Source organism: Symphalangus syndactylus, chromosome 5, assembly GCF_028878055.3.
Source record: "Symphalangus syndactylus isolate Jambi chromosome 5, NHGRI_mSymSyn1-v2.1_pri, whole genome shotgun sequence".
NCBI classification, from domain to species: Eukaryota; Metazoa; Chordata; class Mammalia; order Primates; family Hylobatidae; genus Symphalangus; species Symphalangus syndactylus.
The window spans coordinates 36,334,675-36,359,655 of record NC_072427.2 but is presented as its reverse complement, the minus strand read 5'-3'; the positions used below and the strand labels follow the sequence as shown (position 1 = coordinate 36,359,655).

General features: G+C 44.7%; 1 long non-coding RNA gene across 1 annotated transcript in view; it reads left to right on the top strand.

The window, feature by feature from the left end:
- Nucleotides 1-24,981, top strand: part of LOC129482324 (uncharacterized) — a 108,022-nt gene that overhangs the window by 20,966 nt on the left and 62,075 nt on the right. Inside the window, exons 3-4 of the long non-coding RNA XR_008657663.2 lie at nt 2,064-2,184; nt 19,856-19,990. This is a non-coding gene — a long non-coding RNA (uncharacterized lncRNA). The remainder of the gene's footprint in view (nt 1-2,063; nt 2,185-19,855; nt 19,991-24,981) is intronic.

Genomic DNA, 24,981 nt, shown 5'->3' with positions numbered 1-24,981 from the left:
GGACTGACATTATGGACATATCACAGCAGTTGTTTGTTTGTTTGTTTGTGTTTTTGAGACAGGGTCTCGCTCTATTTCCTAAGCTGGAATGCAGTGGTGCAATCACAGCTCACTGCAGCCTCGACCTCCTGGGCTCAAGCAATCCTACCACTTTAACCTCCCAAGCGACTGGGACTACAGGCACGTACCATCATACCTGGCTAATATCTTTTTAAAAAATTTTTTTGTAGAGACGAAGTCTCACTGTGTTCCAGGGCTGGTCTCAAACTTCTGACCTCAGGTGATCCACCCGCTCAGCCTCCCAAAGTGCTGGGATTATAGGTGTGAGCCACTGTGCCCAGCTGGCAGTTGTTTTTCAAGTCTGTTGTCCCCCTGGGTTCCGGACACCATTTGAATGCTCTCCCACAGAGAGCAGAGCGTGTGTGTGTGTGTGTGTGTGTGTGTGTGTGTGTGTGTGTGTGTGTGTGTTTTAAGGGGAGGAATCTACAGTAGAATCTGAAAGAGCTCTTTCACCCATCTCTGAGTCACACTGAACTCCAAGCAGCACTGCTGTGGGTTCCCCATAAGGGAGCATAACAGAGAGACAGCTCTCCCACACCCCACTGTATTTATTATTATTATTATTATTTGAGATGGAGTCTCACTCTGTCACTTGGGCTGGAGTGCAGTGGTGCAATCTCGGCTCACTGCAACCTCTACCTCCTGGGTTCAAGTGGTTCTCCTGCCTCAGCCTCCTGAGTAGCTGGGATTACAGGCCCCCACAACCACGCCCGGCTAATTTTTGTATTTTAGTAGAGACAGGGTTTCACCATGTTGGCCAGGCTGGTCTTCAACTCCTGACCTCCGGTGATCCGCCCACCTCAGTCTCCCAAAGTGTTGGGATTACAGGTGTGAGCCACCATGCCTGGCACCCCTCTTTGTTTTAATTCTCTTTCACCCGATTTCCTTCTACTCTTTTTAAAAAAAATTGAAGCAGTTGTGCAGTTTTTTGCAATGTTCAGACACTGATACTTATGACTCCTTGCATCTCAGATCAAGCTGTGGGAAGGCCCGGGCAGGGAATATGATATCCAATGGTCAGTGGAAGGAATGCACTCAGGGAAGTCAAATTCATGGTCTAAGTTCCCACAGCTGGAAAGGGATGACCAAGCAGTAGGCTTGACTCTGAAGACCATGCCGTTTTGATTTTACCATATTGGGACTCTCTCCTTCTGCCAACAGTTCCTTTTTCTGATTCTTTTCCTATTCTTTTTCTCTCTCATCTCTCAACCCTTCCCTTCTTCACCTCCATCTCCCCCATCCTCTCTATTTCTCTTTCTCCTTTTCCCCTCTCCCCACTCTTCTGAAAAGCCACAGCTTCTCTCTGTTCTAATATGCCTAAGACATTGTCCCAGGAACTTTCTTAGGTGCTTCTTGACACCCAGAGTGACTGAACACAGGTATATTTGTTGGGAGAGCCTCTGCCTCCATGGGAAGAGAAGCTAACTGGTTGACTTTCTGCTACTTGTACCAGCCAAGGGGCTATTTGCAGACAGTACATAACAATGACAAAGCACCATAAGACATTGAGCAATCTTTCCTTGCATCAATTAGATTCTGACATCTGCTTACTGTTTAATTATCTTTTGACTGAGGAAATGGAAAAGCTGACAAATAGTTCAACCCAACAAGAGTCAGGTTCCTTATTTTTCCCCCTTCGTGAGCATGTTTTTAGAACACCGATCTGCCAACATCTCCTAGTCTCTCTGGGGCACTGGCAAAAAATACAGACAAATATTTATGTTCCATGAACTCAAGATGGTTTTCATATTGTTTTCATGTTTAACTGATTTCAAATGAACGACAATGGCTCTTAATGTGGTTACAAGAATTTGCCATTAATTTTCACTTGAAATTGGATGCAGCCGGTATACATGCCTCCACCGTATTCTAGTTCTTAACGATTTGCCTTCCAAAAACATAGGCTGCTTCCCACTGGCTGATTGGCACAGCACTTTAATGAGGGTATCGATCTCCTATTACATGTGAACAAAAATTAAATTGAGAATATCACCCTATTTCAGAGCGCTTTGCATGTAGCACTTGAGGCAGGCAGCTGGGACACTGAATGAAGAGCCTGGGGGAGGCAGGTTCAGCATGCTACCCTTTCCTGGTCGTGAAGATGCCAGCTCCAGCTCCAAGCAGGTGACAAGGCTGGGTGGCCAGGGGACATGGGAGTGGGGTTCGAGGTCTCAGAGCATTTTAAAAAACCTCTGTTGTCTTTCTACCTTGGATTTTGGGAGCACCAGGGTAATGTTCTAAACTTCTTTGTGAGGTTTAAAGTCTTCCCTCCCTTGGTCTAAAATATTGAAGTGGGTGGTGGAACAGACAGGTGACATGAAGATGAGAGTTGAGCCAGAGGAATAGGATTCTCCATCTTTGGGGACGTCATTTAATTTTGGAAACACTCAGTTTCTGTTTAAGCAGTGTAACCATATAATTTGTTGAACACTTTTGAAGGGGTGAATATTAAATTGGATAACATGTTGGGAAAATGGGCTTAAACTGGAGATAAGGTCGACCTATGAATAAAGAAGGGATTAGGCCACATAGCGGGGGTCAGGGGTGGTAAGTAGGTTTCATACCCATGGTAATTACGAAAGAGCGATCAGGCTTTCTGGACTGCATTGTGGAGGGGATGGTGCAGCTGCTCTTGAGCACCATGGAAGAGTTTCCTGATTGATTAGCAATGTCTGCTCTGGTCTCTGGGAAGGATGGCTGCACCCTTGCAGGTATTCACCATTCCTGGATTGGATGTCTTCAAGAGCCTTTTCAATTCTATTTTTGTAATAAGAGTAATTGAGAAGTGAATGAAGCTAACCTTCTTATTTAAATGTCCTGGAGGTTGAGACCTGGAAAGCCAGACTGAGAGGCCTATGGCAGTGCTTTTCCAACTGAATGTGTACACTTGAATCTTGTCAAAATGCAGATTCTGAATCAGAGGTCTGGGCTAAGTCCCAATAGCCTCAATTTCTGACGAGTTCCCAGGTGATACCGATGCTGCTGGTCTGTGGGCCACACTTTGAGCAACAAAGACCTAAGGCAGCTTCCTGAACCTGGGCCAGTGCCCCTTCACTGCAGGCTCATAGCCTGCAGAAGAACCTGTATATATGCTACTTTCCAAAGATTTTTTTCCGCAGGTCATTTAAGTGATTCCTCCAGACAGCGTTTTAATGTTTGATAGATTATTTCCCACCCCCATCACCCACTTTTTTTCCTAAATGTGCTTTTCAGGTGCAGCAGGTTTAAGTGCCTAGCCCAAGGGCTATAAATGGCAGAGCTGGGACTCACATTTAAGTCTTTGCCCTTCCCCAGGTGGCCCTTTTAGCACCTAACTAGCAGGCCTAATTATAGAGGTAATGTTGTGAGTGCCCTCAGCTCAAATGGGGCAGCTCTTGGAGCAGTGCCAAGGGATTGTACTGATGCTAAATATGCCTTCAGATCACGTCAGAAGCCTAAGTTTGCCTTGTGACCCCCAGCTCCACCATTCCAGCCAGTCATTAAGGCAGGCAGACATCTTACAGTCCTGGGTTCATGGGAGCCTTCTTTGTTCTTATGAGGGTTTTAGAGCCAGATAGACCTGGATCAGAATCTTTCTATGTCATTTGACCTTGAGCAAGTTACTTAATCTCCCAAATTAAAGTCCCTTCACCTGTAAAAAGGCACATTCTTGGCTGGGAGCAGTGGCTCACACCTGTAATCCCAGCACTTTGGGAGGCTGAGGCAGGCAGATCATATGGTCAGGAGTTTTAGACCAGCCTGACCAACATGGTGAAACCCCGTCTCTACTACTAAAAATACAAAAATTAGCCGGGCATAGTGGTGCACACCTGTAATCCCAGCTACTCGGGTGGCTGAGGCAGGAGAATTGCTTGAAGCCAGGAGGCGGAGGTTGCAGTGAGCTAAGATCGCACCATTGCACTCCAGCCTTGGCGACAGAGGGAGACTCCATTTAAAAAAAAAAAAAAAAAAAAAAAAAAGGCACATTCTTGCCTTTCAGAGTTGTTGGGAAGATGAAGATAAACAATGTAGTAAAATGCATGGCACAGTGCATAGCAAAGATGGAACATTCCGTTTCTCCCCTTTGCCCTTCAGAAGAACTGTAATTCTTTAGTGTTGCTATTCACTGCACAAATACAGTGTAACTATCTTAGATTCTTCTTGGTACAGTGGTGTACTCCACAATAATGGGTTCAACCTTTATGTAGTGCCTTCCCGTACACAATAAAATAGAAAACCGTATTCATTACCAAATATCATTCTTTCATGATATAACACACAAAAAACGATTTAAACAAACTTCAAAACTTATACTCTAAAACATGTCAGCACCAAAAACTATGCAGGCAACACAGACAAATTTGAAAATTAGAAGCAAACTTAAAATGTCTCCGTTGTGATTTGGCATTAGCAAAATCACCAATAAGTTTCGCAACTTCTGCTGCCTTGTTTCTGCAGCGAGTGGTGTTAATTCTGTTAAACGTTGTTGTCACAGAGTGTTCCTTAAATAGTTTTTAATTGGTTTAATTTGGAGAAAAAGCGTTCTGCTGAAGATACAGGGGCAGGAATTGTCAAAAATAAAATTAACAGATAACGTTCTACGGAAAAACTTGGAGACATGCTGTGTCATTGTATACTCCCTTGGCAAATGTATGGATGCTTTTAATTTTGTCAGTTTCACATGTTAATGATTTTCACAGAGGAGTAAGTTAATTGGTAGTGGATCCCTGGAATCTTTCGTTTTCACCTCCTGTGCATCTTCACAGCGGACTTTTCATCCACATGAATTAATTAGGATGGTGGAAAGAAATGCAATCAAATCAGCAGTTGTATTTAACCCTGAAATCTTAGGCCTATTTAGGTAATCAACGTTATCAATTATCCATGAAAAAAGGTAAGCAATATATAAAATCCTTCTTTAAAAAAAAAATCTGCTGAAGCTCAAAGTACTGCCGTACTGATACTCAGCAAATCAACAGGTGGAGGCAGATGATGTAGATGATGCAAAAATCTTTTCATTATTGTGGTATCTTGGCAAAATTTTAGCCAAAGCAGTCTCTTTTTTTTAATTTGGAAAATATAGTCAGATTTTTTCACCTATCTTTTAAGATATTAGCATAGTTCTATATGTATAAATGCATAATTCTATTAAAGAATTCTGCATTGCTTCAGCTAAGGGAGCAACAGCCGCTCTGACAGCTCTGACTTTGCGAATGCCAGCCAAGCGCCCACATTCTCTTGGCTATAAAGGCAGTAGAGGTCAATATGCTTTCCTAGGAGTCATCAAGTATTGCCAAGGAATAATCCCAATCTCATTGCATATCACATTTCAGGCATGCCATACTCTGTTCAAATGGCATCTGGTGTAAAATATGTATTAGAAACTGCTTCTTCCCAAAATTGAGAAGATCTGAATTATGCAGGGGGAAAACTGACAAGTACAGTGTGTCTACACTTAAGTATATGTAGTATGTCCTTGTATTTGCTTAGCTAATAGGGTACTAAGAGGTGGGATTTGAAAGTTCCTGTCTAACAGACAGAGTATGTATTTATTAATAGTTCTCCGTAGGCCATTGGCTACAGAAGAGATGTACTTGAATATTAATGATATTCTCATTTGATTGTCATGGAAGCCAGAGTGGAATTCTATTCAAGTGCAGTTTTTATTTGTACTACAATGGTGTCATGTAGATTTGAAAATCAGTTGCCTACATGATAACCACAGCTAGTACCATAGAAGCTTTAAACTCTCAAGGGCTCCTAGTAACCCATGGCCCTGAAACAGTGCACCATCCCAGCTTGACATGGATTCCTTAGTTTCCCACTTTCACAATGATCAACCGGGTGATCAAGGCCCCCACAGCCTGACCCCAGCTTCAGCCCAGATCCCCACCTAACAAAGCCCCTCCCCAGCCCCACTGTGCTGGCCCTCCTGAGCAAGGCGTCTGTCTCCTGCCACTGCTCCTGCAGCCTTGTGCCTGCTTTTCAGGTTTTCTCTGCTCCTCTGCCTGTATCAATCCTGCTCATCCTTTAAGACCCAGTGTAGACCCTGTATCAATCAGGGTCCTTGCAAGAAACAGCTGATGCATCAGAAAGGCGTTTGAAGAGAGTTAAGGAGGGATGCTTTATAAGGGAATGGCCAGGGCACAGCAAGAGCAACATGAGATGTTGTAGAACTCTGGGACGACTACAGTGGGGAGCTGCTACTGTCCCTAGGCTGGAAGAGGTGAGGCAAGGGAGGGAAACCACAGAAGCCCCACAGCCATAAGTGACGACTGCCTGGTGAGAGTCATGGCCTTCGCTGGAGGAAACTGGTCATTGCTAACCCTCAGCTTGGCAGAGAGGAAGCCAGAGGAGTGCAAACCCTACTCTTTCCTCTTGTTGTGCATCCCCTGCTGCCCATCAACTTTGGCCAAACCCAACTCAGAGAGGGAGGACAAGAAGACCCTTGCACGGCCTTTATAGGTCAGCTTCCCAGCCACAGCAGGGTGGAGAGAGACAGAGCCTGGATTGGGAGGGGACCCCTCTGCCTTCTCCCAGGAGCACCCTGATGAATCCAGCCCAGAGAGACCTCTCTCTTCTGAAGCCCAGAGCACTTCTGGTTTGAATGCGCACTTGGCCTGAGTAGCTGTGATGTGTCTTCATGCTGTGCTGCAAGGTCATTGCTCTCTTGCATTTTCAGTTTGCCTCATGCTCCCCACTGACTATGGAAGCTCCTTGAAGCAGGGGTCTTCACTTATTCTCTTTGTATTTCTCATATGGAAACACGTAAATACCCTGGAATGTCTTGCTTGTGTCAGTTTGGAACATATTGTTCCTTTGCTGCCACTCCACCCCACCCCCAACCCAAACACACACTTCTGGGGCATCAGGACCTGTGCCTGGTAGATTATTCTTGGTAGGAGGGTGGGTATTGAGATAAGGGTGAAGAAGCCAGGAGGTCTGGCCCTGGTTTGGGGAGTTTTCAGCAGACGCAATAGGAAGCCAGAGCACAGGGTCAAACAGAGGGAAGCCGAGGGCCAGACCCAGGAGGAGCTGGGTGAGGTGGGCAGAAAGTGTCACCAAAGCAAAAGAGGAGGGAGACAGACACTGACATGGGATGTCAGTTGGGAGTACAGGGCCAGGGGACCCAGGCAAGTGAGTTAACACTAATGAGACATTGGAACTGATGGGGAGGGGCTCGGATGCAAAGTTAAACAGGGTGCCAACCGTAGTCTAGCCCTGTACTGTCCAATATGTCATCCACTAGCTACGTGTGGCTATTTAAATTTAAATTAACTAAAATTACGTAAAATGAAAAATTCAGTTTCTCAGGCACACTAGCCACATTTCAAGTGCTCTACTGTGTTGGCCAATGTGGATGCAGGCATTTCCACCAATGCAGAACCTCCTACTGTACAGCCTGGTTCAGAACATCCTAGAGATCTTAGGGTCCTAACAATGCTAAAAACATACCTGTTTGTTTGATTTGACCTGGTCTTATCTGTCTCAATATCAAATAGACCTAGCTTTCACTTTGCTGGTGAATAATTGTGTGATGAGTCCCCAAACCTCAGCTTTGTCTTCTAGAAAATGAGGCGAATGACAAAGGACTAATTGAATTGAGGATTTGAAGTTGTCTTTAATGGCCATAGATACAAAGGAGGAGCTCTCAAATATTAGTTCCCAACCTCCTGACGACCACAACAAGGATACGAACCAGCACTTACTGAGAGCTTGTTCAGCTGGCACTGAGCTGAACAGTGATTGCCTTATGCAATTCTCATAGTAATTCTGTAGGGAGATAGTATCACTGTTCCCATTTTGCAGATAAGGCAATGAAGCTGCAATAAGATTAAAACTGTTGCTCAATGTCACATAGTGGTGGAGCCAAGTTTCTTTATATTTGATTAAAAACTGTCAAACATTGTTCTCTGCTGTTTCCTGTAATATCTTGTCTTCCCATTTAGACCATTAAGAACATCTTAGGCTTCATTTGAACCTTGCAATATGCCTGGCACAGGACTGGACTGATGCTCAGTTGCTAATTGGCACATCAGTTTTGATAAATTTTAACAAAATATTTAAACTTTCTTTCTTTTATTTTTTAATTATACTTTAAGTTTTAGGGTACATGTGCACAACGTGCAGGTTTGTTACATATGTATGCATGTGCCACGTTGGTGTGCTGCACCCATTAACTCGTCATTTAACATTAGGTATATCTCCTAATGCTATCCCTTCCCCTCCCCAACCCCACAACAGTCCCTGGTGTGTGATTTTCCCCTTCCTGTGTCCATGTGTTCTCATTGTTCAGCTCCCACCTATGAGTGAGAACATGCAGTGTTTGTTTTTTTGTCCTTGCGATAGTTTGCTGAGAATGATGGTTTCCAGCTTCATCCATGTCCCTACAAAGGACATGAACTCATCCTTTTTTATGGCTGCATAGTATTCCATGGTGTATATGTGCCACATTTTCTTAATTCAGTCTAACATTGTTGGACATTTGGGTTGGTTCCAAGTCTTTGCTATTGTGAATAGTGCCACAATAAACATACGTGTGCATGTGTCTTTATAGCAGCATGATTTATAATCCTTTGGGTATATACCCAGTAATGGGATGGCTGGGTCAAATGATATTTCTAGTTCTAGATCCCTGAGGAATCGCCACACTGACTTCCACAATGGTTGAACTAGTGTAAAAGTGTAAAAGTGTTCCTATTTCTCCACATCCTCTCCAGCACCTGTTGTTTCCTGATTTTTTAATGATCGCCATTCTAACTGGTGTGAGATGGTATCTCATTGTGGTTTTGATTTGCATTTCTCTGACAGCCAGTGATGATGAGCATTTTTTTCATGTGTCTTTTGGCTGTATAAATGTCTTATTTTGAGAAGTGTCTGTTCGTATCCTTTGCCCACTTGTTGATGGTGTTGTTTGTTTTTTTCTTGTAAATTTGTTTGAGTTCATTGTAGATTCTGCATATTAGCCCTTTGTCAGATGAGTAGATTGCAAAAATGTTCTCCCATTTTGTACATTGCCTGTTCACTCTGATGGTAGTTTCTTTTTCCCTGCAGAAGCTCTTTAGTTTAATTAGATCCTATTTGTCAATTTTGGCTTTTGTTGCCATTGCTTTTGGTGTTTTAGACATGAAGTCCTCGTCCATGCCTATGTCCTGAATGGTATTGCCTAGGTTTTCTTCTAGGGTTTTTATGGTTTTAGGTCTAACATTTAAGTCTTTAATCCATCTTGAATTAATTTTTATATAAGGTGTAAGGAAGGGATCCACTTTCAGCTTTCTGCAGATAGTTAGCCAGTTTTCCCAGCACCACTTATTAAATAGGGAGTTGTTTCCCCATTTCTTGTTTTTGTCAGGTTTGTCAAAAATCAGATAGTTGTAGATATGTGGCATAATTTCTGAGGGCTCTGTTCTGTTCCATTGGTCTATATCTCTGTTTTGGTATTAGTACCATGCTGTTTTGGTTACTGTAGCCTTGTAGTGTAGTTTGAAGTCAGGTAGCGTGATGCCTCTGGCTTTGTTCTTTTGGCTTAGGATTAACTTGGCAATGCCGGCTCTTTTTTGGTTCCATATGAACTTTAAAGTCGTTTTTTCCAATTCTGTGAAGAAAGTCATTGGTAGCTTGATGGGGATGGCATTGAATCTATAAATTACCTTGGGCAGTATGGCCATTTTCACGATATTGATTCTTCCAACCTATGAGCATGGAATGTTCTTCCATTTGTTTGTATCCTCTTTTATTTCATTGAGCAGTGGTTTGTAGTTCTCCTTGAAGAGGTCCTTCAAATCTCTTGTAAGTTGGATTCCTAGGTATTTTATTCTCTTTGAAGCAATTGTGAATGGGAGTTCACTCATGATTTGGCTCTCTATTTGTCTGTTATTGGTGTGTAAGAATGCTTGTGATTTTTGCACATTGATTTTGTATCCTGAGACTTTGCTGAAGTTGCTTATCAGCTTAAGGAGATTTGGGGCTGAGACGATGGGGTTTTCTAGATATACAATCATGTCATCTGCCAACAGGGACAATTTGACTTCCTCTTTTCCTAATTGAATACCCTTTATTTCCTTCTCCTGCCTGATTGCCCTGGCCAGAACTTCCAACACTATGTTGAATAGGAGTGGTGAGAGAGGGCATCCCTGTCTTCTGCCAGTTTTCAAAGGGAATGCTTCCACTTTTTGCCCATTTAGTATGATATTTGCTGTGGGTTTGTCATAGATAGCTTTTATTATTTTGAGATATGTCCCATCAATACCTAATTTATTGAGAGTTTTTAGCATGAAGGGTTGTGGAGTTTTGTCAAAGGCCTTTTCTGCATCTATTGAGATAATCATGTGGTTTTTGTCTTTGGTTCTGTTTATATGCTGGATTACGTTTATTGATTTGTGTATGTTGAACCAGCCTTGCATCCCAGGGATGAAGCCCACTTGATCATCGTGGATAAGCTTTTTGATGTGCTGCTGGATTCGGTTTGCCAGTAATTTATTGAGGATTTTTGCATCAATGTTCATCAAGGATATTGGTCTAAAATTCTCTTTTTTTGTTGTGTCTCTGCCAGGCTTTGGTATCAGGATGATGCTGGCCTCATTAAATGAGTTAGGGAGGATTCTCTCTTTTTCTATTGATTGGAATAGTTTCAGAAGGAATGGTACCAGCTCCTCCTTGTACCTCTGGTAGAATTTGGCTGTGAATCCATGTGGTCCTGAACTTTTTTTGGTTGGTAAGCTATTAATTATTGCCTCAATTTCAGAGCCTGTTATTGGTCTATTCAGAGATTCAACTTCTTCCTGGTTTAGTCTTGGGAGGGTGTATGTGTCGAGGAATTTATCCATTTCTTCTAGATTTTCTAGAATATTTGCATAGAGGTGTTTATAGTATTCTCTGATGGTAGTTTGTATTTCTGTGGGATTGGTGGTGATATCCCCTTTATCATTTTTTATTGCATCTGTTTGATTCTTCTCTCTTTTCTTCTTTATTAGTCTTGCTAGAGGTCTATCAATTTTGTTGATCCTTTAAAAAAAACCAGCTCCTGGATTCATTGATTTTTTGAAGGGTTTTTTGTGTCTCTATCTCCTTCAGTTCTGCTCTGATCTTAGTTATTTCTTGCCTTCTGCCAGCTTTTGAATGTTTGCTCTTGCTTCTCTAGTTCTTTTAATTGTGATGTTAGGGTGTCAATTTTAGATCTTTCCTGCTTTCTCTTGTGGGCATTTAGTGCTATAAATTTCCCTCTACACACTGCTTTAAATGTGTCCCAGAGATTCTGGTATGTTGTGTCTTTGTTCTCATTGGTTTCAAAGAACATCTTTATTGCTGCCTTCATTTTGTTATGTACCCAGTAGTCACTCAGGAGCAGGTTGTTCAGTTTCCATGTAGTTGAGTGGTTTTGAGTGAGTTTCTTAATCCTGAGTTCTAGTTTGATTGCACTGTGGTCTGAGAGACAGTTTGTTATAATTTCTGTTCTTTTACATTTGCTGAGGAGAGCTTTACTTCCCACTATGTGGTCAATTTTGGAATAAGTGCGATGTGGTGCTGAGAAGAATGTATATTCTGTTGATTTGGGGTGGAGAGTTCTGTAGATGTCTATTAGGTCCACTTGGTGCAGAGCTGAGTTCAATTCCTGGATATCCTTGTTAACTTTCTGTCTCATTGATCTGTCTAATGTTGACAGTGGGGTGTTAAAGTCTCCCATTATTATTGTGTGGGAGTCTAAGTCTCTTTGTAGGTCTCTAAGGACTTGCTTTATGAATCTGGGTGCTCCTGTATTGGGCGCATATATATTTAGGATAGTTAGCTCTTCTTGTTGAATTGATCCCTTTACCATTATGTAATGGCCTTCTTTGTCTCTTTTGATCTTTATTGATTTAAAGTCTGTTTTATCAGAGACTAGGATTGCAACCCCTGCCTTTTTTGTTTTCCATTTGCTTGGTAGATCTTCCTCCATCGCTTTATTTTGAGCCTATGTGTGTCTCTGCAAGTGAAATGGGTTTCCTGAATACAGCACATTGATGGGTCTTGACTCTTTATCCAACTTGCCAGTCTGTGTCTTTTAATTGGAGCATTTAGCCCATTTACATTTAAGGTTAATATTGTTATGTGTGAATTTGATCCTGTCATTATGATGTTAGCTGGTTATTTTGCTCGTTAGTTGATGCAGTTTCTTCCTAGCCTCGATGGTCTTTACAATTTGGCATGTTTTTGCAGTGGCCGGTACCGGTTGTTCCTTTCCATGTTTAGTGCTTCCTTCAGGAGCTCTTTTAGGGGCAGGCCTGGTGGTGACAAAATCTCTCAGCGTTTGCTTGTCTGTAAAGCATTTTATTTCTCCTTTACTTATGAAGCTTAGTTTGGCTGGATATGAAATTCTGGGTTGAAAATTCTTTTCTTTAAGAATGTTGAATATTGGCCCCCACTGTTTTCTGGCTTGTAGAGTTTCTGCCGAGAGATCAGCTGTTAGTCTGATGGGCTTCCCTTTGTGGGTAACCCGACCTTTCTCTCTGGCTGCCCTTAACATTTTTTCCTTCATTTCAACATTGGTGAATCTGACAATTATGTGTCTTGGAGTTGCTCTTCTCGAGGAGTAGTTTTGTGGCATTCTCTGTATTTCCTGAATCTGAATGTTGGCCTGCCTTGCTAGATTGGGGAAGTTCTCCTGGATAATATCCTGCAGAGTGTTTCCAACTTGGTTCCATTCTCCCCGTCACTTTCAGGTACACCAATCAGACATAGATTTGGTCTTTTCACATAGTATCATATTTCTTGGGGGCTTTGTTCATTTCTCTTTATTCTTTTTTCTCTAAACTTCTCTTCTCACTTCATTTCATTCATTTGATCTTCCATCACTGATACCCTTTCCTCCAGTTGATCGAATCAGCTACTGAGGCTTGTGCGTTCGTCACGTAGTTCTCATGCCATGTTTTTCAGCTACATCAGGTCCTTTAAGGACTTCTCTGCATTGGTTATTCTAGTTAGCCATTCATCTAATCTTTCTTCAAGGTTTTTAACTTCTTTGCCATGGGTTCGAACTTCCTCCTTTAGCTCAGAGTAGTTTGATTGTCTAAAGCCTTCTTCTCTCAACTCATCAAAGTCATTCCCCATCCAGCTTTGTTCCATTGCTGGTGAGGAGCTGTGTTCGTTTGGAGGAGGAGAGGCACTCTGATTTTTAGAAGTTTCAGTTTTTCTGCTTTGTTTTTTCCCCATCTTTGTGGTTTTATCTACCTTTGGTCTTTGATGATGGTGACATACAGATGGGGTTTTGGTGTGGATGTCCTTTCTGTTTGTTAGTTTTCCTTCTAATAGTCAGGACCCTCAGCTGCAGGTCTGTTGGAGTTTGCTGGAGGTCCACTCCAGACGCTTTTTGCCTGGGTATTAGCAGCAGAGGCTGCAGAACAGCGGATATTGGTGAACAGCAAATGTTGCTGCCTGATTATTCCTCTGGAAGTTTTGTCTCGGAGGAGTGCCCGGCCATGTGAGGTGTCAGTTTGCCCCTACTGGGGGGTGCCTCCCAGTTAGGCTACTCGGAGGTCAGGGACCCACTTGAGGAGGCAGTCTGTCTGTTCTCAGATCTCAAACTCTGTGCTGGGAGAACCACTACTCTCTTCAAAGCTGTCAGACAGGGACATTTAAGTCAGCAGAGGTTTCTGCTGCCTTTTGTTCAGCTATGCCCTGCCCCCAGAGGTGGAGTCTACAGAGGCAGGCAGGCCTCCTTGAGCTGCAGTGGGCTCTACCCAGTTTGAGCTTCCCACCACTTTGTTTACCTACTCAAGCCTCAGCAATGGTGGATGCCCCTCCCCCAGCCTCGCTGCTGCCTTGAAGTTTGATCTCAGACTGCTGTGCTAGCAATGAGTGAGGCTCCATGGGCATAGGACACTCTGAGCCAGGTGCGGGATACAATCTCCTGGTGTGCCGTTTGCTAAGATTGCCAGAAAAGTGCAGTATTAGGGTGGGAGTGACCCGATTTTCCAGGTGCCATCTGTCACCCCTTTCTTTGGCTAGGAAAGGGAATTCCCTGACCCCTTGTACTTCCCGGGTGAGGCGATGCCTCACCCTGCTTCAGCTCACCCTTGGTGCGCTGCACCCACTATCCTGCACCCACTGTCTGACAATCCCCAGTGAGATGAACCTGGTACCTTGGTTGGAAATGCAGAAATCATTTGTCTTCTGTGTCGCTCACACTCAGAGCTGTAGACTGGAGCTGTTCCTATTTGGCCATCTTGGCTCCACAAAATATTTAAACTTTCTTCAGTGCTGATTATTAACTTTAATATTTAAGTGCATACTCACCAATGAGGGTCTTGACAACTAATCCAAGAGTGTTCAATTTCCATCTTTAATTTGGTGCATTGCTTGCAGAAGACTTTAGATCCTGGAGATTTTAGAACCACCATGCTCTTAGGTGTAGAAGGAAAAGGCTGGTTCCTGTTTGGGGGACTCTAGAAACAGAAAGAAATAATGGAACACTGCCTGGCTTTGACTGTAAGCAGCCTTAAGTTGGAATCTAGTGTGCCTTTGGTTAAGTTATTTATACTCTTGGAATTTCAGTTTATTTACCTGAAAGAGACAATGTCCTACTTCTCCTGGGGATGGTCTTAAAGACCGAATGGCTCTATAAAACTTGACCCAGTTCCTGGATCACAGATGCTTTCAGCAAACATACTCTTGTCCCCACCCCAGAAAGCTTCCAGGTCATTCTGATCTCTCTGGTGAAAGGGAAGGATCTCTTATTGTCTGAACCACACATATTTAAAGAAACTAAAACTGTGTGTCCAGGAAATTATGCTGATTATGTTAATTTTTACCTTGATTGGTATACAGCACATAGATTAACTAGAACTGCAGAGGGATGGGGAGATGCTAAAGTCACCTTCTAGCCTCCCCCAGCACTGGGCTCTGGGATCCCTACCTCCCTGCCTGACATGGGTGGCCCTAGTGCCCATCAGGTCTGCTTACCAGGTCCTGGCTGAAGATATGAGGGGGGCCTAGGGGATTCCTGGGCTGGAACTGAGATGGTTTAAATAAAAAAAATGTGAGAACCTGTGTAATATTGGGATGTGGGAGAGGTGATAGGGCTGAGAGGCACCAAAGGCAGTGACTCATGGTAGTTCTGCAACCTGAGGTTATTAGGTGGCATCAATCTGAAAAGAAACTGGGGCTCACCACCCTTTCCCAGCCACCCCCTATGTCAATTTCTCAGCAGGTTGTTGTCCATTTCCATGGGGAGACATTTCTGTTGTTTCCTCTGGTGAATTCCAGCATGAGCTAGTCTCTCCTTGGGTTGTTATTTGGGGCTTGGTGGAGGGGGGGATTCTGAGCATCCCTGGGTAGGAGTCACCATGTTGTCTGAAGACACCATGTGACTAAGTGTTAGACTCAGTGACCTCATGTCCAAGAAGGTTGGGGTGTGGTATGGAAATTACTAATTTTAGAGTCAGATTCCCCTGGGTCCCAGCCTTAGCTCAGTCACGTGGAAGCTGTGCCTCACTGGGCAGTTACTTCACCTCTGTGATATTTTTGGAACAGCAGCTTTGTATTGGGGTTTTCACAGGAGTTATGTCTTCTAATTCTCACAACCAGCCCGATGTAAGGGATGTTATTCCTATCTCACAGATGATGAAAAACTGAGCCTTCAAGAAGTGAAGTAACTTTCTTCCTTCTTTACCTCCCTCCTTCTTTCCTTCTTTCTTTCCTTCCTTCTTTCCTTCCTTCCTTCTTTCCTTCCTTCCCTCCTTCCTGACTTCCTCCCTTCCTGCTTTTCTTCCTCCCTCCCTCTCTCCCTCCCTCCCTTCCTGCCTGCCTGGCTTCCTACCTTTCTGCCATCTTCCCTCCCTCTTCTCCCATTCTTGATCATTCCCACTCTTTCTTCCAAACATGTTTTAAGTGCCTGCTAGTTTCACCTACATGATCATCTTTTAATATATTTTTGAGTTCAAAGACACCTACTTGAAGTGCTTTCCAGCCTCCATCTGGGACATGCTCCTTGGGTCCAGACCAACTCTGTTCTCCCAAGGGAAGAGAAGCAGTTCTCACAGAGGAGCTTCCTTCTTCCGCAGAATCAGATGCTGCCCTTGTGGCCAGTTGGGTTCCCACCCACCTGATTCTGGAGCCCTGGACCAGAGCCCTACGTTCACCATGGGAAGAGACCTTGTGATAAGCCACTCCTGAAGGAGTGGCCTAACTCTGGACCCAGGTGGACAGTGGGTCACCACCAGGCTTGGCCACCACCCAGATCCCCTTGGACCAGGTGATCAAGGCTTCGGGCTCCATCAAGGACATGAAACAAAGCAATGGAGAGGAACAAAACAGGGACCTAAAAAGCAAGTATTCTTGTCCCTTGTCCAGACTTTGGAAACATTTTGTCTTGAGAAAAATCTGATTCACAGAGGGGGCTTGGGGAGGGGGGCTGCAAAGGCAGGTTGAGGAGCTCAGTAAATACCAGAGAGTGAGCCTGGTAGGAGACTCTGTTCTTCCAGCTCTGAAATGACTGTGGGAACATGAAAACGAGTGTTTTTAACCATCTACCAGCACATGGGAGGAGAGAAAGTTCTGGGATTTCCCTGTCTCTCCTCTCTTCCTGAATTGAGGAAAAGCTGGGCCATTTGTCCTGCTCTGGTTTCCAATACTGTCTCCTGGGTCCTTAGGAGGTGCTAAGCTGAGTGGCCAGCACACACAGAGGGTGTTATTCCAGCCTCAGGTCATGCTGACGGAAACTAGAAACCAAGTCCTACCCAAAGCAGAATGAAATACACACCCCACGTCACAATCATATGGTTTGTTTCCAAAGAAAAACCTTTATGCCTTCTTTCTTTCCCTTTCTCTTTCTTTCTTTCTTTCTTTCTTTCTTTCTTTCTTTCTTTCTTTCTTTCTTTCTTTCTTTCTTTCTTTCTCCTTCCTTCCTTTCTTCCTTCCTTCCTTCCTTCCTCTCTCTCCCTCCATCCCTCCCTTCCTTCTTCCTTTCTTCTTTCTTTTTTTTGATAGAGGCTGGCTCTCACTGTGTTGCCCAGGCTCGTCTCAAACTCCTGACTTCAAGCAATCCTCCTGCCTTGACCTCCTACAGTGCTGAGATTACAGGAGTGAGTCACCATTTCTGGCCTAAAATTTTCTTTTATCAGCACCCTATTTTCCAACAACCTCCAGTTATGTTGGCCAAAGGCCAGAATCTACTTCTGAAAGCTCCTGCTTCATCTAAGGCCTCAGCTCTTGCCCCTCTCCCTTGATCTCTATGTTGTTAATGTAATAATTTCTTATTCTTAGAGTTATGGGCTCTGGCCCAGTGTGGAGGGCCCAGAGGCTGACTGAAAAGCAGGCCCAGAGAGAGGAAGAAATTCATTCACCCAAGGTCACAGAGCTTTCAGTAGAGCTGGACAGACCTCCTCTGACTCCCAGGCCGGGGCACTTTCCTCAAGGGCTCCTCACCCAACCACGAGTTATTCTTCAGTGACCCCGGGCACCTTCACAGCTCCAAACATCACCACCAAGAGCTGCCTTGACTTTTCAGACGTCATCGAGAACAATAACAACAAAAAAGCATGAAAGAAAAAAAAAGCAACAAAAACAAAAAGTAATAAAACGCTCCACCGTTCCCCAGCCCTGACCCAAAACGCCTTCATTGCACAAATCAGTGGTGAGGTTTCCCCACAGCCTGCTCTGACCAGGGTCATTTTGCAAGGGAAAGTGGCATGTTTGGGGATTGTACCCCACCCTGTGTGTTTGTAGGTGCTGTATGTCTGCACGTTTACACTAGAATGTCTTCAAGAGCACCAACCATGCTATTTGTTTTTCTCAGGCTGTTTTCATTAAGGCTGCGGCCTCCCAGGCAGAGCCCAGGGACTTAATTACGGCACCCGAAGGTTATCTCCCCAAACTAAATTTCATCTCATGTCAGGCAGCTGGAGCCAACCCCCCCAGCTGTCTTAGTAATAGTTCAGACCTTGCCTCCTGTCCCTCTGCTTGGAAATGAGGCTGGCTGGGTCAGCTCTATCTATACTCACACTTACTGCCTGCAATGCTTTGTGAGAGGAGTTGCCTGCCCTTTGGCTCTTGCACATCTTCTGGAATGACAATAAAGGCTTCAGTGATTGAGGGCAGAGATTTCCTTATTCACCTTCATATCCCCAGCACCTAGCCCAGGTCCAGCACAGAGCACAGGAAAGGTCTGTCAAATTACCATGTATTTCCATATATTTATATTTCACTCAGGTTGGTCAACTCCTCGGCTCTTGAGCCTACGTTTTGCCTCTGCACTTTAGTTAGGGTTGTTCCCTCTACCTAAAACACCTTTCCACCTCCTTTTTACTGCTTAGAATCTTGTCACCTTTCAAGGACCAATTTCACCCCCTCCTAGAGGGTGCACTTCTTAAGAAAAAGGGTTGGGCTTATTTATGCACATATCGCTATGTAGAAGGGTTCAGCACATGTCTGTACCATGAATGAATAAATGAATGAATGAAACTCTGATTTCTCCCCCCAGCCCCTCCAGGTTTTTGGGCCCTTCTCAGAAACCCCACAGCCTATGGCGCTCTCTTCTGCTCATTGGGCCGACCTGCTCATTGGGTGCCTCTTGACTCTTTGGTCATCATCTGGCCCAGCATCCCAGGCTATGATTGGCTATCTTGAGGAAATCTTTCTCTCTGTCTTCTGACACTATTTGCCTTATTTTCTCCCATCTAAACTATGTCCAAGGGAAGTCCTACATGAGGGGATATATGGCATGCTGGCCCAGGTCATGTCCAGGGGGGCCACCTGGGGTGGAGACAAGTAAAATCATGGGTCCAGGGAGGAAAGAAGTCAGGTCCTGGAGATGTGCTTGGATAGGGGGCAGGGAACGTGCTCTCAGGCACATACCACAGGCTTTAGAGCTCAAGTCAGAGATATTTTCCACCCAGAAGGTGCAGTGTTCCCTAAGGGCTAGCATTGGCAGAAAAGGACTGCTGAGCCAATGACCATGGCTGTCAGGAACGCAGATCCTAAGGCAAAGATGGCGGCTCACAGCAAGAATTGGTTGCTCCACGCTGGGCCTGCGTGCTCTTGACCAATAGGAATGGGCAGTGGCCAGAGGCCTGCAGGTGAATCCTGTTACTAAAGCAGCCAGCGGCATTTCAGGCTCTTCAAAGGCTGGGTGCATGTCACCACCTCATCCCAGTGTTTGTCCAAGTCCCATTGCATCAGAATCTATGGCATGGGACCTAGGAACCTTCACCTTTAACAAGCTTCCAAGGTCCTGCTTAGATGCACTAAAATTTCACGACCACTGCCTCCTGTTTCTCTGGGTTTTCATATACCACAGCTCAAGACTGGACAACATAAATATTTCAGCTTATAAGTCACAGGGGGTCTTCTCTGTCCCTTGAGATTCAGGTAAGATTGGCTCAGATCCCCAAATTCCTCCTCCATGGAGATCCAAGGACCCCAAGATTTCTGAGCCTCTCCAGAAGCTACACATTCAATTGGCTCTGGCTGCCTCAGACTCTTGCTTTCACACTTACTATCTTCATCCCACACCTCACGGACCCAGATGGGAAGCTCAGCCGCTTCTCATTTTCCACATAACAATCTGCTGGCGCAAAGCATTCGTGGGTGAGGCAGATTTATTTGAAGATACGGGGTGGGGCGGGGGTGGGGATGAAGGAAGGATTTACATCATTGCAATGCAAACAACTTCAAGTTGAACATGAGATGTTCCCATTCTTAAAATGCCCTTCTGGCCACTCCACTGCTGGGTGCTTCTCTCTGGCCTTTTGCTCTAGGCAGCTACAGCTTTGCACCATCTTGCTGCTCCTCAGTCCCTGCCTTCTCTAATTCTCTCTCCCGTTTCTTTCCTTGTTCCCTGCAGAGGAGGCTGGCCTTTGCCCCACGGCCTTGGCTGCAGCACGCATCACATGCCTCCACGCCTCTCCATCTCCTCATGAAGATCTCTCTCCAGATAGAGACCATTTCCTCCCTAGAGGAATCCTTGTACTATCCGTAGGTGAGAACGCTTCACCTCATTACCTGGATGTGGAGTGTTGGAGCTGGAAGGGATCCCGGAGATCGTAAGTCAAACTCCACTGAAACAGTCACAGGCCCAGTCTCTGGCAGGTGCGAGGCAGAGTGGAAGCTAGAACATAGGTCCCTGGCTGTCATGCTAGGGCTCCTCTTGATTAATTGATTCCAGGAGTAACTCAGGCTACCAAAGCCCTCTTACATATGTAGCAAGGCTTTGGGGCAAGACCATATTGTCCACTCGGGCTATCCAATGACACCTGTTGGCATTTCTTCATCACCTCACCCTGACTCAGAAGTTAATTCTCATAAGCATAGTCCTTCTGCCTCTGCACAGGTCTTGGGGCAACAGCCAGCCGGGATTCCAGCTCTACTTTTACCATCAACATGCAGCTCGATCTTGGCTATGAATTGTCTTCTCTTTGGGGCTCAGTTTACCCACTGTTAAAAAGAGGCCTGTTTTTGACATTGTCCTAGCAACTTGCAGAACTGTTTCAGGAGCCTTCAAGGGGTGGTGCACATGATCCAAGCCTGTGTGTGGGGCTGGGGGAGTAGGGATTCAGCCCCTACTACAGTCAGAGACAGCTCTCCTTACATCTGTTCTAATGACTGGGGTTCATAAGAGCTTCCAATCAAATTAAGATTTCTATTGCTTACAAAGTACTTAAAAACCTCTGGTCTAGCTGACATTTGGGGTCCACAGCTCTAGTGACCTAGGAGCCTCATGGCTGAGGCAAAGCAGGCTGTCCCTGCAAGACTCCACACAGCTGCGCCTTCCACGTGGCGCCACTTATGAGCAAGTGGGAACATCCATCACGAGGCACTGGGGACAGCTGGGCGGGCAGGCGGGCGGGCGGGTCCCCATTGTGGAGGCTGTTTGGGGACTTTCTGAGTATTGGTAAGTGTGAATCAGGCCCCAGATTTTCCATTTCCTCTGCCCATTGCTCTTTCAGAAGAGCGTGTAAGTGTGTGCTTCAGCAAAATGCAGGTGCTGAAAGTTCCACGCGTCCAAAGAGGGTGTGGGAGAGAGCAGAGGGCTGGGCCCAGGTGGGCACCGGGCATTTCCACTGTGGGTGGTACCCTGAGGGTGAACAGCCTGTCCCACCTGCAGCCCTTCTGAGGGTCCACTCCTTCGTCAGCTTATGCGCTCTGGGGCTCTTAAGTGTCTCTTTGTCCTGAGCGTCTGAGATTTGAAGCAGCCAAGGCTTGTGCGGTGGCCCCAGTGTTAAGAGAGGGCTGCTCTGCCGGCCAAGATGGCCTTGGTCCCTACACATGTGCAGATGCAAGTCTGGCCTGCTATTGACTTCCTTTGACCTCATTCAAAGATTAAATACAATGTGTATGTGCAGCACTTCAGAGTACGCCCAACGCTCTCCTAACCACGATCTCATTTGGCCTCACACAAATCTGAGAGGGAGGCACAGCAGGGGACACTGTGATGCCGTGTGAGATGCATATGTGGGGTGGAAACATTGGGCTCTAAGGCCAGCACTCTTTGCTCTCCACTGTGGCACCTCCCAACTCAGCCTCTGTCCTTGGCTTCATTTTTTACTTCTCCATCATTAAGAAGGGAAGCATTACTAAAGATGTTTCCTTGGCATTTCTTACCCAGCTTCAGTTATTAAAATGACAGTTTAAGGATTTGTTCCTGCGGTCATTCATTTATCCACTCACTCTCTGAATCACTTGTTTATACACTTACCTCATTTATTTAGTTGCTCACCCCACACATGTAGCCATTTGTTCACTCATTTATTCATTCATTCAAGTCCTTGTTGAATGGCTACTATGTGCTCAGCTGATGGTGGGCATCAGGCAACACAAAGAATGCTGAGTCAAGATTCCTGACTTTGAGAAGCTTGTCACACTCTTGTTAAGGAACAATGGAAAGGGGTGTCCTGCATGGTTGCTCAGTCACAGAGGATCCAGTTTTATTTGTTCTTACCATTGAATGCTAATAGATATTGCTTATGGTATGGCTTTCCAAAGTCCCAGATATGTTCTGGTTGGGAAAATGCTGGGCTAGGTGAGTTTTAGGTGCCTGCAGTGCTGGAATTCCATGGCTCTTTAGGAGCTTAGAGAAAGGAGGGTACTGATAGTTGAGGTGGGCAGGGAAGGGTTCATGGAAGAGGTGGGAGTTGAACTCAGCTTGGGAGGTTGTGGGGGATTTGTGAACAGAAAGAGGAGAGGAGCAGAGGCCCAGGATGGCAGGAGGGGCAGGAGTGAAGGCCCGTGCATGTTCAGCAGCTCTGGATAGGCAGCCAGGCTGGGTCTGTGTGTGCATGCATGTGTGTGCATGCATGTGTGTATGCATGACTGCATGTGTGCATGCATGTGTGTGAATGCATGCATGTGCATGCATGTGTGCATGTATGCATGTGCACTTATGTACATGTGTGTGCATGTGTGCATGCCTGTGTGTGCATGCATGTGTGTGTGTATGCATGCGTGTGTGTGGTGGGGGGAGGTGAGCATGGGAGCAGGGCAAAGAGGAGGGTTGTGGGCTGAGGAGGGAGAGGTTTATGTGCAGGAGGCTGTGGAAGCACCTGCCTCTGGTCCTTTTGCCTATGACTATTTGGCTTTGTGTCAGTTGCATCTGATGTGTGAAGGGGCAGCTGCTCTCAGCAAATTTCCCTCTAGCTTTAACAAGAAATATGGGCTTTGCTCGTTGTGTGGGTGATAAGACGGCCTTTGCCTCTTTCAGCTTTTGGCCATACAAGCATAAGAAAATAATTTTTTTCTCTCTCTCCTTTTTAATTGATTTTTCTTATAGGGAAGTGAGAGGGAGAAAACAATGAACCGTGAGTGGAAAAAGAGAAGGAAGGAAAAGGTAGAGAGAAGAGAAAGAGAGAGGTGAGAGAAAGGAGGAAAAAGGTGGTAGAATGGTAAGGAATGATAAAGAAAGATAAAAGTTAAAAAAGAAGAAAGAAAAGGAAATGGTTAGAGAAGAGATGGAGTTAAAGAGAGGCTGGAGGGGAGAGAAGAGGGGAAGAAAAAGAGAGAGGAAAGAGCAAAAGGAAGAGAGGGAAGAGAAAAAAGGGGACTAGAAGAGAAAACAGATGAATATAAAGAATAAGAAAGGCCAATGGCAGTGTCTCAATTCTCTCTAGAGCTTTGGCTTATTTTTTTTTTTTCCAAAAATACTTGGGATAAATACCTGGATTCCTCAGAACCCGAATGCCCTGGAGGACCAACTTTACAGGGTTAATTACACAATAAACTGCCTTTCCAGATAGCTGTTTCCGCAACTGCAGGGAGGAAAAGGAGTGGCTGCCTGGGGTCCCCTCTCTCCTCAGCCTCCTGTGGCTGTGCGTTGCCATGTGCACCATCTCCATGTGGATCAGAACCTCTCACAGGCTCTCTCCCTAGCAGCAGTGTCATAGGTGGTGATGGCAGCAGTTGTCATAGAAATGCCTCTCTCTGTCTTCCCACTGACATGACCGTTCTTAAGAAAACAACATCACACACACACACACACACCTCTCAAAAAACTTGAGATAGAAGGTATTTGTCTAACCTGATAAAGAAAACCTATTTTAAAATAGGAATAAGACAAAGATATCTTCTACCAACAATCTCTTTTTAAACATTTTCCTGAAAATTCTAGCCAATGCAAAATTTCATCAAGTCAGGGGAAAAAAGGACCTTAACTACTGAAAATAAGAGAAAACTATTATTGGTTTTAGGTTATATAATCACATATGCAGAAAACAAGATGAATCACTAGAAAAACCCTTAGAATTTATAATAGAGCTTGATATCATGACTAAATAAATGGTAACCCTAAAAATCTCAGGGTCCCATATGGTTTAGTCTCAGCACAGAGTTGTACTAAAAGGAAACCTAAGTTGGACTCCAGAAACCTGGAAGGGTCACGTGGACTTTTAGGGCAGGCTTTCTTAAAAAGGCTTGTCATGCCCAGAGGTTTTACATATCCCAGGACATAGAAAGTTTTCCAGAAATTCTCTCTAGATGTTCTTTTCTCTCTCCAAAGCTACACACTCAGGGCAGAGGCTAGTATGTGGTCACTTCTCTGTTCAGGTAGTTCTTCCATTGCCGCCATCTCCCCTCCCACCTACATTTTCTCCTTCGCTGGTGGATCCTACTGTCCTGAATCCAATCAGACATCCTTGTGACCTTCTGATTGGCTCCCCACCCACACTGAGGAAAGGACTGAACCCTTGGGGACCGTAGCTTTTCTTTCTCTTTCTGTCTCTCTTTGACCATTTTTTTTTTGTTTGTGTTTTGTTTTGTTTTGAAGACAGACTTTCGCTCTTGTCGCCCAGGCTGGAGTGCAATGAAACGATTTTGGCTCGCTACAGCCTCCACCTCCTGGGTTCAAGCGATTCTCCTGCCTCAGCCTCCCAAGTAGCTGGGATTACAGGTGCCCTCCACCACGCCTGGCTAATTTTTGTTTTTTTGTAGATATGGGATTTCAACATGTTGGCCAGGCTGGTCTCGAACTCCTGACCTCAGGTGATCCACCAGCCTCAGCTTCCCAAAGTGCTGGAATTACAGGTATGAGCCACTGCACCCAGCCTCTCTTTGACCAATTTTCTTGTGAATTATCACTGGGAACATTGCTAGTGAATATATTCTCCTCTCTGATACACAAGATAAATACACAAAAATCAATAACTTTCTTATGGACCCACAATAACTAGTGTGAAAAGAAAAGCAAACAAAAACATAATCTACCTCTGAACAATTCTCAGTGATAAATGTGTAAAGCTTTCATAAAGAAAGTGACAAATTTTATGAGTTTTGTGTAAGAGAAGACCTGAATAAGTGGAGAAATATGACAGGTTCTTGGTTGGGGAAAAGGAACAACGAAAGATGTTAGTTTTTCCTGAATTAATACATAAGTCTAGCAAAACCCCAAAGGAAACTTTTCATAATTCATCAGAACAACTTTACAATGAATCTGGAAGAATGACAAGTTAAAAATAGCTAAGACATTTTTGAAAGAACACGAAG